This window comes from Pseudonaja textilis, chromosome 8, assembly GCF_049901715.1.
Source record: "Pseudonaja textilis isolate UNSWEBS1 chromosome 8, rPseTex1.2, whole genome shotgun sequence".
Taxonomy (NCBI): domain Eukaryota; kingdom Metazoa; phylum Chordata; class Lepidosauria; order Squamata; family Elapidae; genus Pseudonaja; species Pseudonaja textilis.
This window is the reverse complement of record NC_141997.1, coordinates 28,713,553-28,729,433: the sequence shown is the minus strand read 5'-3', so window position 1 is coordinate 28,729,433 and position 15,881 is coordinate 28,713,553. Positions and strand designations below refer to the sequence as shown.

Below are 15,881 nucleotides of genomic sequence, written 5' to 3'. Positions count from 1 at the left end.
CCAAGAGCTACAATAAGCACCTTGCAGTTATTCCAGAATATGAGAAGATAAAGTAGAGTCTTAGATACAATTTCAGCCAAACTTTTTAATTCCATTTAATGAAATTAACAAAAGCACAGATATATGAAAACTAACGCAGGCCCTATTAAAAATAAGATTCTTGTACCAGCTGGAAAATATAAGAGCCATGGTAGTGCAATGGTTAGAATACAGTAGTGCAGGCTACTTCTGCTGACTGCTGGCTGCCTGCAATTTGGCAATTCAAATCTCCCCAGGCTCAAGGATGACTCAGCCTTCCATCCTTCCGAGGTGGAGATTGTTGGGGGCAATATGCCAACATTTGTAAACCATTCAGAGAGGGCTATAAAGCACTGTGAAGTCTAAGTCATGTTTGTCTAAGGACTATATATAAGTCTAAGTGCTATTGCTATCACATTCACTCAGCTACATACTAGTTCTTGACTTATGATCATAGTTAAGACCAGAATTCCAGCTACTAAGCAAGCCAGCTGCCAAGTGAGTTAAGCCTTATTTTACAACATTTTTTGCCACACTTGTTAAATGAGAATTTCCAGCTATTAAGTGAAGCACATGGCCATTAAGCAAACACAGATTCTCTCACTGACTTGGTTGGAAGCCTGCTGGGAAAGTCATAAATGGAGATCACATGACCCTGGGACCCTACAACCACTGAAAATACATGCTGGTTGCCAAGCAACCAAATTGCAATGTGATTATGGGCGTGCTGCAATGGTTGTATGCATAAGGACTGATATTATAAGTTACTTTTTTCACTGCTGTGCTAACTTTGACTGATCACTAAATGGATGGTTTTTAGTAGTCCTTTAAAGTAAATGTCATGGAAAATAAAGGAATCAAAATTTCTTTAAGAGTTCTCAATAAAAGAACTCATGACATATTTGAATAAGCAAGCTCATTCCCTAGGTGTAATGTGAACACCATTCTTTAAGGCAAGAATATTTAAATTAAGAAAAAAATAAATCAATTTCAGTTTTCTGCAACAATAACATAGGCTGCAAATTGTAGATACATATATTACATGATACCATACTAAAGTTTGGAATATAGAGCCGGTGTCTTCCAGAAGTGTGCTAAAGCACAGGAATCTGAAAAAGAACCCCAATGAAACGTATTAATTTTGAAGAAAAAACAAAAAGAGTCAAAACTTATTATTGGAGGCAATTCAAGACTATTTTCAATTTTGGAATACAAGAAAGTTGGCACCGTTTAGATTTTTATTTGGCTTCATTGCTTTCTGCCATCAGTCCTTTCAGCTTCTGATGGGAACAGCTATCCAATGTCATCAGGAAGGCTACATATTGCCTATCAAATACACAGATTTATTTAAAATATTGGTTCCAATCTGAAATGTTTGCCTTTATTAATTCACTCAAGCCTGTTGAAGTTATTTTAGTCTGCAGTTGCAAAATACTACAATAATCCTTAAGGATTAAGCAACTTAAAGGCTAAAAGGTATAATGTCAGAAGGTTGCATGAGCTATAGCTTATCCCTTCATTGCAGCATTTACAAGTCTCTTCCTAGGAATTCCTCAAGCCATATTTTGGAAGCTGGAAGACTATAAATCTCTTGCGTATTGTTAATGCTGTTCAGCCAACATAGGTACCTGAGACGGATGTTTTTCAAACTTGGCAACTTTAAGAAGTAATGAACTTCAATTCTCAGAATTCCCAAGTCAGCATGCTGACTAGAAAATTCTGGGAGTTGAGGTCGACCCACCTTAAACTTGCCACATTTTAAAAACACTGTCTTAGGCCTTTCTTAGAAAATAAAATTTTTAAAAATGAGACAAGGTAAGCTAATGTGGTACAAAGTTCTGGGTAGTTCAGAGCAGATAATAGAATGCAAACTCAGCTATTTGTCTTATGATAAATTAGTGATCTATTGTTCTCTATAGCCACCTCACAGACATTTTCTAGACTGCCATGCTCTCTTCCTCCCGAGGACAGTCACTGTGGGTTTTAAGATTTCTGTTATGCTTGTTAGTCCAAAAATTTGGCCTTCCCTTGACTATAAAAATTCAAGGAGCAAAAAATAGGGAAAAAATTAAGAGAAAATCTCTGCTCTCCTGTCCCTTTCAGTTTGTTTTATTTTACTTAGAGGTTCCCTCCCGCAAAGAAAAAAAAAAGACTGCAATGTATTCTCCTGCTTGGGCAGGGGGTTGGACTAGATGACCTACAAGGTCCCTTCCAACTCTGATTATCTGTTATCTGCAGGCTAACTCTGCCAACTGCCAGCAATTTGATCTATTTTTTAAAATAATGAACCTTTAAAATGGTACTTAAAAGAATTAAGATGTAAAATGAATCCATATTTTAAAATGTGCTAAATCTATCAATAAAGCTTGCGAAAAGATAAAAGCCAGCTACTAAACCCTATAGTAGATATTATCAATTTTGCAGCCATTTAAAAATCCTTTAAGTCCCATATAATTTTTTTTTAAATATGTCTTATTGATATATTTTAATATACATAAAAAGTTTCATATCCCATATAATACTTTTGATGGGATACATTATTAATCAAGTGTTATGAGCATGGATAAAAATGCAAATTTGGCTTTAAGACCAGTATTCACAGCCATCCGGCTAGGCTGCTCTCCAAATATTCTGGGTATGCTATAAGTCAATGAGAAACATGACAAACTTGGAAATTCAGTCCAAACAGGATTGTAGCCTTATACAAATCACTCTTGCTAGAACAGCAAAGCCATATTTGCAGCTAATTTTATGAGTTGTTTAAACTCTTTTTATAATAGATTATATTAAATGGCTAATGAACACATTTAATCACTCATTATTATTCTTTCTGACTGAAAAAGAAATCTATAACTGCATAGTAAGAGACATTAAATGCTAAAAAAATAAGAGAAATAATTCTATAGTTATTTTAAATTTATCAAAAAACGTTAGTGAAAAATATTTCCCAATTAGAGATTTTTGCTGGAAAAAAATCAGTACCTTCTGCTTGAGATACTTTAAAGTAAAATCTATATCCTAAATGTTAAGAAAAGTGCCCTACTAATTTTTTTGTAAAATTCTGAGTATGGGTTGTACAATATATTGGCTATTGAAGTCTGATCTGATAACCCTGATAACAACTTCCCATTCACATACTACTCCTTTTCTGATCATGATAATGATTACTTTGAATATTTGGGTATACAAGAAGTGTATAGTTCAGATGCATATGTGCTATATGTAACTCAACAAAACGTGATACAGAAATTTGCTTTCTGCTTAGTCACATTGTCAATCTATTTATATATTGCTAAACTACTCTTAGTATGCATGTATGGTGAGCTAGAGATGTCACAGTCTACATTTGGAAAGTTTTTGTTATTTTATCTGAACTAGAACTAAAACTCTATGATTTCAGAATAGGCGGCTCTATTGCGCAAACTTTGACTTACATCCTGAAAACTAAGACTCAAGTAATAGTTACAACTTGCCTTGAAATCCTAAAGCTACTGGCTAAACTGGAGGGAAGGGGTAGGATCTGGGTAGGCGGCAATGACAATGCATTTCCAAAGGAGCAAAAAAAAAAAAAACTACGGTTAGGACTGACTCAAGGAAGTCTTTATCTTTACCTTGTTTGAAAATCCTAATGATTGATCTGGGCCTTTAGCATGCAAAGCATATGCTCTATTACAGTGTGTGCTGTTTGGCCCACAAAGAAGCTACAGCATATACAAAGTACTGTATTACTTTCAACCAATCTTAAAACTTTAAATGTTTTCCTTTAAGTTAGCCTATTTGTATTCCTGAACAACCTAGCCAAGGAAATTTGATTCATGTATTTGTAATCTGATTAATTACTAAGTGATTACAAGCTAAATGTACATTGGTTCCAAGTCCTATAATAAATTAATATTTGATCACTTCTTTAAGCAGCATTTTTTTCATTTTTTCCACACAAAAGATGGATTTTTCACATCATTCAGTATGGTTTTAACAGCAACAGAACTATTTGAAAAGGCCCCAGTGGGTATCATGTTCTGCAAAATTCAGAAATCAATTCAAATTTATTTTCTACAAAAGAAAAAATAAGCCCAAAACTTTAATAGCATCTCACTATGTTTTAAAAATTAGTAAGAAATGAAGATCATCTTCAGCACTTCCTTTAAAAATTCCATCTGGATTGATTTTCTATCCCATACAACAACTATGGGAGTGTGTTTGCGAATGTCCAATTTGGCAATCATATTAAGTATTTCCTTTTAATTTCTGGAAAATATGTTTTCCTTTCAAAATGTGACCTCAAAAAATGTCAGTATCCTTTGACTAAACACAGCTGTTTCACACAATTATATAGAACATTCTTTTTCTCAACACTTACAGTATAACCACTCTCTTCTTTAGCTCACCATATAAAAAATAAACACAAAAATTAAATGAAAAATTATTTTAAAAACCATAGGGAAGGGTAAAGTATTGTAAAATATAAATGGCAAAATGGAATGCAGATCACATCTCATGCATAATAGGTTTGTGAGACATTACTTTCTGCACATATTTCCTTTCGTCTCATCCTTTTGTAAAACAAATTTCTGAAATATAATATCCTGGAAAACTTCCTTGTGGAAAATGATCCAAAACATCAATTCTTTCAAGTCTTTTTAGCTCTTAGGAAGCTACAATATTTTCTTTAGGGTATTCTAATTCATTTATATTACATTTTTTATTTAAAAAAAGTGTCTGGCACTATATGAGGATGGTATTACTGTAACTCCATTTGGTTGCAAGAATAGTTGTCAGCTATTCGGTTGTTTGTGGCCCTAAGCCACTCTATGGATCAGTAACCTCCATGCGTCTCTCGATGTTAAGGTGCAGTCAAAATTTTTCACTTTCATCTTTGATCCTCAGGATTGGTCACTCCACGCCTTGCTTTCCATGAGCAATGTGTATCATCTGCATATTAGAAGTTGTGATAGTTCTACCATTGATTTTAACCCCAATGGTAGTTTCTGCCAAACGTGCATTTCTCATAACTATTTCTATGGACACGTTGGATAGTATAAGTGACAGGATGCAACCTTGCCAAGTGGCTTTTCCAATTCTGAACTATTTTGTGTCTCCACACTCCGTTCTTACAGTGGCTGCCTGAGCTGGAAGTGACTGAATGAGCTGGATTGCAAGCAAACATATTAAACTAGGTTGCAAACAAAACAAATCAAAACTTTCTCATTCTAGTTAAAAACCAACCAAGCTATGTCATTTCAAGAAGAATGAACATATTACAGACTTCATAAAGTTATATGATCAACTAAGAACCGTTTTAACATATGCCCAAATAAATAGCTCAAGCTGAGAAAATTCATACTGTTACTTTAGGAACATTCTTACTAGCGTTTCTATTCAAAAGCAGACCATTAACTACCACTAGGCGCCAGAATCTTCAATAAATAAAATGCTAAATAGAAGTTGGAAGAAGCAATAAAGAAAATCGTGATTTTTTTTTTATTCTTGACCAGATCTTTCAAACCCAATCACAATTAATGCCAACCAAGGGCTTCCTTTTTAAAAACTATCTCTTCAACTGAAATCCTTCAATATAATATAAAGAATTCTGAATTCAGATGTTATTTATTCATTTTAATGAATGCAGGGTTGAAGCTTTAGTGAGAAAATGGAAAAAGGTGAGAGGATGGAAAAGGCCACTTGTGTAAGAATTCAGAATCAACAAACCTTGCTCAAGCTAGATGGAAAGTTAAACTTGTATGATGAAGAGCAGACCCTCTAAGTCAGATTCTCAAAGAGTGGTCTACCAGCAAGGTCAATCAGGAGGTCTATCAGAAGTTACCCAAATTCACTTGCCACAACCACTTGCTACCTCAGTTGGAACTTTCAGCATTTGCCAACAATCAGCTGACTGTTGGCTCAGATGGGGCTGAAGCAGCAAGGCAAATTTCATTGTATGTGAGGAGGTCTCTAGCCATCAGCTGGCTAGATACATGTCAATGCATAGTGGAGGCTTCCAACTATCAGCTGGCTACAACCCATGGGGATTCTACCGGTTCGGCCCAGTTTGGGTGAACCGGTAGCTCCGAAGATCAGCTGTGAGCAAACTGGTTTGCTCTGATGATCAGCTGTTGGGCCCACCCCGGGTCTAGTTTGTGCTTTATTTCTGGGTTTTCCAGCTCAGCTGATGTATGCCAATCCGCTGTTTTACATACAGGGATTGCAGCAGAAGGTGAGTTGCAAATGGTTGTTACACTGGTTGAATTCCACCCCTGCACTGGCCCCTTCAGCCCATCAGCCCCAACTTCAAACAGAAAATAACTTCTTAATTTTAGATTGTGGGATACAAATGTAAAGGGGTCTTAAAATGCAGGAGATGAAATAATATACATAAATGCAATTTTTCCAAAATTGTATTTAATGGTCCACAGATGCAGAAAGTTCCAATCACTAACTTGACTTATTGAGTTCAAAGGAAAATGAAATCCAATACATTTAACCTGGAGTCAATTTCCTGTCTATTGTGAAGATTACAACCATTGATATTCTGCTAAACTAGGATACTTGTATGTTGACATACTCATTTCTAGCCACAGCCTTACTGCCTCTTTGCCATAATTCCATTTGTACCAACTCCAGTCTCTTCCATTAAATAGCCAGGGTTGCTGTGACATATGAATTCTGGAGCACCCAAAAGAAAGGCAACAGCAAGTCAGCCTGACATGTGAAGAAAACCCAAAGTTCACATTCTGATAGTACTAAGATGCTAGTTTTCCTCTCTATCCAAGCAGCACACAATGTCTTTATTCAGTTCACCAGTATCACAGTATGCCATGGGAAAAACATTTCACCACTAATGGTAGCTTACAAAGCTGTCTATAACGTCTTGTAGTTACACAGCTTGCCAAAATGATAGTTGCTTCAGTGGCTGTTGTTTATAACTGTTTCTGTTGAAAGAAGTTTGGAATTTGCAGAAAATTATAGCAAGCCAGAGCAATAAATCAGTTCATTCATTAAGATTCAGAAAAGATATGTGTTTGATTCAGGACTTCAGTTTACACAATAGCATGGGGAAATCAGCCAATTCTTCCTCCTTCTATATCTTCCAAACACACCAAAGGGATTGAGAAGGTTGGAAAATATCATTCCATAAATATTAAGTATGCTTTTTATGGAAATATGGTTACGCTCAGTTCAGCTTGGTTTCTTCTAGCTTCCAAGTAAGGAATACCAGTATAAAATCTCTGCTGTCCTTTGTATAGTTAGAGATTTCCAAAACATCACAAATCAGTAACAAATAGAACCAGGGTATAAAATGACAGTGCAAAAACACAAAGCTAACATTATCCGGGCAGCTGAATAAAACTACACCAGCACATATTTTGTCTTGGCATACCACATTTAAAAGGATGTTCTGGGCTACTAATCAGTTCTCAAATAATTTGGGAGCAATGTATCAAAAGCAGCACTGACAAAGGAGCAATGGAACTTTCAAATAAAGAATCATAGATTAACATATAAATTGCATTTTAAGAGTACAAAAACCTGGATTATTTGGAGGTAAACATTTCACATATATCATACTGGCTAATGGAGCACTTAGAGTGACATCACCAGGCAAGAACACAAGTTTTCCAGAAAAAAATGTATAAGGAATGGGAAGTTAGTTATTTTAACAGGTACCACATCTATTTGGTGGTTCTTAAACTGAGGACAGGAGAATAGATATTAAACATGAAAGCCTACTAAAAGGGAAAATATGTTTCTGTTTATATTTTAATAATAAATAATAGGAAATAACTGCAGTGAATGGGAAAAAACTGAAAAATACATTAAGGTGACCATCAATGTTCAAGAATCTGACCATCTGGATTTATCCACATGAATAGCAAGTTAACATATATCAACTTTTAAAAACAGAAGAAACTTACTTCTGAAACATAACTAATCCATAATGAATGTCAGTGTGAATCATATTTGGATGATGCAAAATACAGGTCAATGAATGGATGTTAAAATAATCCATTAAAATAATCAAGATTATAGATATACTTTCAACTATTTTCCAAGTCTCACAGCAATTCACAGCATCAGGTCTTATTATTATCCCACAATATTTTCCACTAAATCTAACATTTCTGCTTCATGCAGGAAAATGTACAATTGTATTTGGTTGATCCTTTTTTTTTCAAAAGAGAGGAAATATAAAGTAGATGGGATGCAACAATTACTGGACAAATGTATTTAAAGAACTAGCTAGGAACATATTCTTCTGTATGCTATAATTAAAGGTAATCAAGCAATTTTAAGTCCAGTGAGAGTCAAATCACTGGAAAGTTCATTTCCATGCTTCCCTCTGTGGATCAGGAGCTGGGCTAAGAATTCCATTATATGCCTCCTGGCACTGCTCTTCTGTCTATTAGGCATATACCGTACATTATTTAGAAAACATGCACACAGACCTGAAAAAATAGCCAGCTTGTTTGAAATATGGGGAAATGCTGAACTTATGCACACAAGAGTGTAGGGAAAGATAGAGTTTCACTTGGATTGCCATCACTCTACATAAATTACCAATATTGAAATATGGGTCATTAACTCTGTACTGAGTATGTAATCCCATGGTGGATGTCAGCTGTCATTTTGAATCCTCTAAGAATCCTAGAACAGTCCTTCAAGACTAAAGATCAGCAGAATGAAAGTAACACTAGAGGGATATCTGTATCATTCTTATATTTCTGAGGAGATCTAAATAAAAAATACAGGTTCTCATTAGATAACGATGGATTCATTTTAGCTGCCATTATTAGCAATAAGCTTGAAAATGGTTTTTAACAGTGAGTCTAATTGTCATGATCATCAGCCTTACATCAATAGTATGTGTACTGAATAGGAAATTGAGTGTCCCGGTCTTCCAAAGTTATACCAAATAGATGTAAATAAAGTAATGCAATTAAAAAAATCTTCATTTTCCTTCTATAGACCGTACTTCCAGAAAAGATTAAGAGCAAGTTTAAAGCTTGTGGACTTCAACTCCCAGAATTCCTGAGCTAACATGACTGGAGGAGGAATTCTGGGAGTTGAAGTCAGCAAGTCTTAAAACTGTCAAGTTTGAAGACCCCTGATTAAGAGAGATGCAAAGCCCCAAGTTGAGTGGAGGGAAAGGAAGGAAAAGAAAAACTCTTCCCCATCATCTACCCTGGTGAATCTAAGCCAGAAGAGACTGTGATCCATTAGCAGTTCTTCTATCACAATGTGGTAAGATAGAGACGGTCTTAGAGAAATTATGTGGAGACTGCTACGAAAATACAATCACAAGTAGTCCTCAACTTACAACAGTTCTTTTAGTGGCCATTCAAAGTTACAACAGCATTGAAAAAAGTGACTTATGACCGTTTTCACACTTATGACTATTGAAGCAACCCCAAGGTCATGTGATCCAAATTCAGACTCATAGGCTTGACAACTGGCAGTATCCTGGGGTCATGGGATCAACTTTTGTGACCTTCTGACAAGAAAAGTCAATGACGAAGCCAGATTCTGTTAACAACCATGTTACTAACTTTAACAATTGCAATGATTCATTTAACAACTGTGGCAATAAAGGTTGTAAAATGGAGCAAAATTCACTTAACTTTCTTAATATATTTTATTATATAATATCTATCTCTGCTTTTGATCTTCTACTTTGTACAAGGTTTATAAAATAACATTTAAAAATAAACACAGAAAGCTGAAGAAACACATATTGTACAATTAATATTATCAGGGCAACTTTTCATATGCTCATAAGATGCCACCTATACACCAATCCATCCTCAACCATTCAGTTTATTAAATTCCGACATTACAATAGGCTGTGGTTTGCTCCAGGGACAGAATAAAGCCCAAACAATGTTTGGATTTTCTAAGGAATTCAGCAATCTATAGCTAGTCATGATTTTCATCTCCTTAGTCTTGCTGTTTCTTCTGCTACTCTTGCTGGGAAGAGTAATGGTTTTAGGTATTAGTCATCAAAGCAGTAAGTGTAAGTCCATGTTTATGAAGTCATTTTAAAGCAAGATTCCAGTTCTGGATTGCTGGAAGATTATATATTATAGTCAATGCAGATTCCAGTCCAATTAAACATTGAACTCAGCTACACTAATTAATTCAGTTAAGCTTCCTTAAGACCCATGATACTACATTATATGTAATCTGATTATTTAAACATCAAGCTGCAGAGTAATATTTTTAATGTGAGGACATAACTGTGCACCATACTTTTACTAATAAAGCAGTTTGGAGAGTGTTTATAAACAGCATTATATTATTTAAATTGGGTCATAGCCAACAAATCTCCCAAGATTTGTGTTGGATGCTTTACAACAAGAATGCATGCTAAAAAGTTAAAATACAAATAACTAAATAATCCTAGGGCCTAAGTAGTTATCTTCTCATTCCCTGGAGACCTATTAATTTGAAAGTAACCTTGAGATCATGACTGAAAAGCTCATTACATTCAGTGTATCATGCTTCGGTTAAAGAATGTCAAAAGTAATAAATGTTTTTTTTTAAAGGAAGAGAATAAAAATAAACAATCTTTATTTTTCATATTTAAATTAGTATCATGTATGTGTGAACCTTCCAAGAGGTGCTTTGCTTCAATCATACCTTTCATAAAGCAATGCCTTGATCGGACTCTGTAAAGCGAAGTCCCTTCTGGTCTTCCAGAGGAGCCAGCGTACAGCATAAAAGCAATTACTTTGCTGGCCCTTCATTGAGTTTCTGTATTTTGTCCTACAGAAGACCTCTGTCTCTTCATCACATCCTTTCTCCCAAAGCAAATTCAATAGATTCAGTGGTTGTTCTGACTTAGTACTTCCTTGGTTGCATTTATATCCTACCTTTTCTGAAGGAACCTTCCTCAGTTTTATTCTTGAAACAACAAGGCTGCGAAATAAGAGACTGACCCAGTCACATAGCAAATTGTACAAGGGAATTTAAGTCCAGGGCCACTTATTTTTTTCAAGAGAAAAAACTGAATTTGTTTCAAGTAGATTCAAAACCCGTGTGCATTTTGGCTGTGAAGAAACTAGCCTGTACCATTCTAGAAAATCTAGTCTTGTCTCGCTTTCAACCTTCTTTGCATCCAGTTTGTAATATTTGTGCCTTTCTAGATGGTTTGCCGTATGGAAGTATCCTACTAATGACAAACTGAAATTACACTGTCTTATTATCTAAATATATGTGGGAAAGGATTAATTCATGGAATGTATCTCTGGCATGCAGCAGTCATCATAACGTATCAATTATTAAGGAGCAGGGCTGCACAGAATGGCAAAATGTATGACTTGCATTCATAGAATAGGCATATCAAAGATAGTACAAATACAAGCACAGCAAATGTCTTAATCCAAAACATTCCAGCTATCCTAAACTTGTTCATTGATAGATGAGAAACATGAACTTCTTTGTACAGTTCTGTTACTTAGAAGCCCCAATAAAAAATAAAATAAATGACAAAATGTCAAGTACCCAAAACATAAGAATGCATTGATAACTTGCAAATGATACTAATTTAGGAGCTGTGTATCATAATACAATTCATAATGTCTGCAGTCCCACTTGGTGTCCTCCAGATGTTTACACTTCAATTCTTATTAATTCCCATGCAATCTAATAACAGGAGTTGTCCAAAACTTCAGAAGGGCATCAAGTTCAGAAGGGCTACCCAATGAAATATATTTCATTTTCACTGACATCTGAAATATATCCCTGGTTTAGATCTCCAGCAAACAAATATAGGTGTGTATTCTAGTCCACTGCATGCAATTACAAATTCTTCCATTTTGTAACTTCCACCATTGTTCTGCTCAGTTTTCAAATTCACAAACATCACTGGTATTAATAAATGCCTGATGCAAATATCAAGACATGATGTCTTTCACCAAATTGAAAGTTGTTGCACTTTTAATAGGCTACTACACCATTGCTTTCCCAGGGTAGAATGGTTTCAATTAAAGATTTGGCTTCTGGTCAACCCCTTCAAGGTCAAGCTAAAAGGTTTCAATACCAGAAGCAGAATAACCCAATGCAGCTCTTGCCTAATTATTAACAAAGTGGGCACAATCCACCAGAAAATTCCTCAGAACATCTGATTTATATTTGAGGTGTCCTGGCCCTAAACATCAAATGCTTCATTATGTCAGAAGAATAATTTGGGGTTCTAACTCCAGCTGGGGCTGTGCAAAAATAAATAAAAATGAAATCCAGACAACTGTGAAGAAAGAAGAAATATTTATTCCTAAAAGCAAAACGGTATGCCTTTAGAGGAATGCTGCAGACAAATGGGGTACAGTAGATTTTGAGAGGGGGAGCTTGTCCAAGGTGAAGTGTCTCCATGACACTTGAGGGGCATGAGTTTGTAGGTATGTTTACTCTTGTGAACATGCAGTTCCTGTGGAAGACCTAATCAACTCATGTTTGCAAACCTTATCCTTTGGTATGTGGATTAGCTCTGGGTAACTTGTTTGTGGTTTGAGGAAGTTTGCTCATTTTAGTTGATTAACTAAATTTCAAGCTTGCCTGTCAAATTCTTCAGTGAAGACACTTATTCTCAGACCATTATGGAGTCTGTTACTATTTTAAGGGAAGATGGAAACAGTATAAAGAATCAAATGGATATAAAACTTCTCACAAATAGTACGTCACTTTGGCTTCTCCTGCCCCCCAGAAACACTCAAGTTCCACCCACCCACAGGATCTCGTCCCAAACTATCCACCTTTTACTTTGACTCTATACACAGCCAGTTCTCCTCAGCCCCACTACCTGGGCTACTTCTGCCCTTCCCACAACACGTTTTCCAGAAAGTCTTGATCAGCTCCCTTTCCCAGGGGCCACAGTGGACCTTTCCCTATGACACCAGACAGACCCAGGTCTGGTTTCATCACAACCAAGATACTCTCCCTCACCTTCCTTTGTGCCCAGCCCCACCTGACTGAGGAGGGTTGGGTGGGAACAGTCGGGATGATTAAAGGTGGGTGTCTCTGTCTGGGGAGCGATAAGGTGTCATGGGCTTTGGAGGGGAGAAGGGGGCTGGGATAATGCCACCTTCTCCTCCTCCTCCTCCTCCTCCACCCTGCAAAGAGCAAAAGGGCGGGGAGAGCGAGGTCAGCGGAGCAGGGAGCGAAGGCCCTTCGCGGGAACAAGTTCCGAATCCCGAAGAAACAAAAGACACCAACTTCGCAAAGTAGTCTTTGCCTACCAAGCCCCGGGCGGGGCGGGGATGTTCTGGAGAGCTGGAAAAAGACACCAACGTGTGTACCTTAGCCTGCTTAAAGCGGATTTCCAGGGCAAGAGATTCAACCCCCTCCACTACACACACACACACACACACACGCACACGCAAGCCGCTAAAGTGTCGCCGTCCGCTTCTCCCCGCCCCAGGCCCACGCCTGCTGCCAACCAGCCCCTCTCCCCGCGCGCCCCCGGAGCTTCCCCCCCATCTCCCCGCAAGCCAGCCAGCCGAAGGACGCGCGCGCGCACCCCAGCCGCTTCTTCCCATTGTTTCCAAGTCCTGCGCCCCCTTACCGTGCGCGGCACTCCTCTCGGGATTTTTTCCCCCCACCTCTCCTTTGCTCGTTGTGGCGGCCACCGGCGGCGCAAACAAGTCGGCGTGGCGGTCCCTGGAGGGTCCGAGCCATTAAAAGGTCCTCGAGGAGACGAGGGAGGAAGGGGCGGATGCGACGGCGGCGGCGGCGGCAGGAGGGGAACTGGGGCAATGCCGAGGGAGCGACGGGACCGAGGTCGCCATGGCTGAGGCGCGAGAGGGAAGCGAAAAGGCGCCCCGGCCAAAAGGGCGGGAGCGGGAGCTCGAGATGTCCAGCCGAGGCAAGAGCGGGGAAGCGGCGCAGCAGCTCCGGGTTTGCTGTGGCTGTGGCTGCCGTCGCCTCCCGCTCCTTCTCCTCCCACTAGCGCTCCGGCCCCCGCCTAAAGGGGAGGCGGGGAGGGGAACCGCGGCGGTGTAGAGCCCCCTCCAGCGTCCGTGGGCGCGTCCTGCCCCAGCCACACAGCTTCGGCCCCCCGCCTCCTCCTCCTCCTCCTCTTCTTCTTCTTCTCCCAGAAGCACGGCGCCTCCTCAGCCTCGAAGGGCCGGGTCTTTTCCCGTGGAAACTTCCTCCTCCCGGTGGACCAAGCCTCAGGGGCAGCCCGCGGAGGGAGAGGAAGGGAGGGGAGGCGGGCGGGCCGTGCCGGCTCCGGAGGTCCTTGAACGGACACGGTGTTTAAGTGTGTGCCTTCTCTGCGCAAAGAGGCGTGGCGGCGGCTACAAGTGTGCCAAGCTCTACAGAGAGGGCAGCGCGGGGTTGAATCCGGTACAAAGCGGGAACAAAGGGAAAACGGATTGGGACGGTCAGCGCGGGCGGCTCCGGGTCCTTCAGCCTGGCTGGGTACGCCACCATCCCCGGCAGAAACTCCGCACCTCCTCTGGAGAAAACCCGGTCAAATTTTACTTCTATCACTGTTGAAAACCGAAGGTCGTTTACCTCCTGACACTCCCAGAATGTTACAAGGGGTCCAAAGTAGCGTATCTTTCCCTGGGTGAGGTTTCCCGCTTTTTTTTTTTTTTTTTTTAGTTTCTACATCGACAGATCTTAGAATTATCATTCCCGAGGGGTGTGTGTGTCTGTATGTCTGTCTCACTGACTGACTGTGGCTTGCCTAGATTCCCTTCCCGAACAACGATCTGTGATAAGAGAAAATTGCACTGGGTAGGAAATGGGAGGTGACTGGAAAGCAGCAGTGTCTCGTTTGAGAATAAGGCAGATTGATTCCCCCATACCAGCTTTATTGGCAAGCATGCATGCTGACAAAATATATTAATCCAGTTTATTTATTTATTTAAAGGATACATAGATGTAACTCCAGAGCAGTACCGTGGTTACAGTATTTTTAGATTGTACCAAGAGCTGTCCAGAATCCCCTGGCCTGCTGTGTTCTCAGAATGGCAATTTTAGATAGCACTCCCCAAAAGGTGTGGTGAATTTATTTATTTATTTTTGTTCTCTTTAACAACCTTTGTCTACAAAGAAGAATGGGAGAACGTGGAAGAAAGCAAAATTTGCAAATAAAAAATAGTATGATTCCTGAATCCTTTGTGAAATTCCATAATTAAAGAACAATTGAAACACATTTTCTTCAATTGAACTGGAAGCACCTTTCTACATTTCTCCAGTGATTGGATATTTAACCCATATATGTTTGCAAATGGTTATTAATTTTCCGTTCAATGAATAATGGCATCTCCCCTTTGAGGATCAATTTATTGCATATAAAGTCATGCTTCATAATGAGGATGTGTAGCTTTGCTTGATAAAATAAAAGGTCACTTTAGGCTGCAATTGAATGCCAATTTACCTGGAAGAAACATGCTACATGTGAATCCAGTGAGACCTGGAGCTGAACATATATAAATTATCAACCAAAAATCTTGTTCACAACAGTTTGCAAAATCTAAACAAAAGCAGGAACTGAAGAAAACAATTCTGTTCCTGTTTTTAACACCTTATATAATATACAGAAGCATTGCAGATAATATGTTGTTCAGCGTATTGTTGAAAACCAAGTGCAAAGAAGTTTTTTTTTCCTAGGGTAGACAATATGTTATGGTTGGTGGTTAAGGTGTTAAAATGTTAAAACAAAGAGTGGAGAGCTCATTCTCAGTTATTTCCATTTTACTTTAACTTACAGAGTTGTGAGGAAAAATGAGAGGATAGGGCATTTGGTACACTACTTGGAGTTCCTGATCCAAATGTGTGCTGCAAATTTAATAAAATAGTAGCTGTTCAGGTTTTCTGAATACATCTTTTCTTGCTGGGAACATCAATGCTACTGAATTACT

At 38.6% G+C, this 15,881-nt stretch overlaps 1 protein-coding gene across 9 annotated transcripts in view; it reads right to left on the bottom strand.

Moving 5' to 3' along the window:
• FARP1 (FERM, ARH/RhoGEF and pleckstrin domain protein 1) overlaps nt 1–14,288 on the bottom strand; it is a 145,063-nt gene extending 130,775 nt beyond the window's left edge. For 8 of the 9 annotated variants that reach the window (XR_015744590.1, XR_015744591.1, XR_015744593.1 and 5 more), the window contains exon 1: nt 13,574–14,273. The gene's annotated coding sequence lies outside the window, so the exon portion shown is untranslated. Of the gene's footprint in view, nt 1–13,573 lie in introns of all 9 variants that reach the window. The other variant, XM_026708298.2, reaches the window with a different exon arrangement.
• Between the last annotated feature and the right edge of the window lie 1,593 nt (nt 14,289–15,881).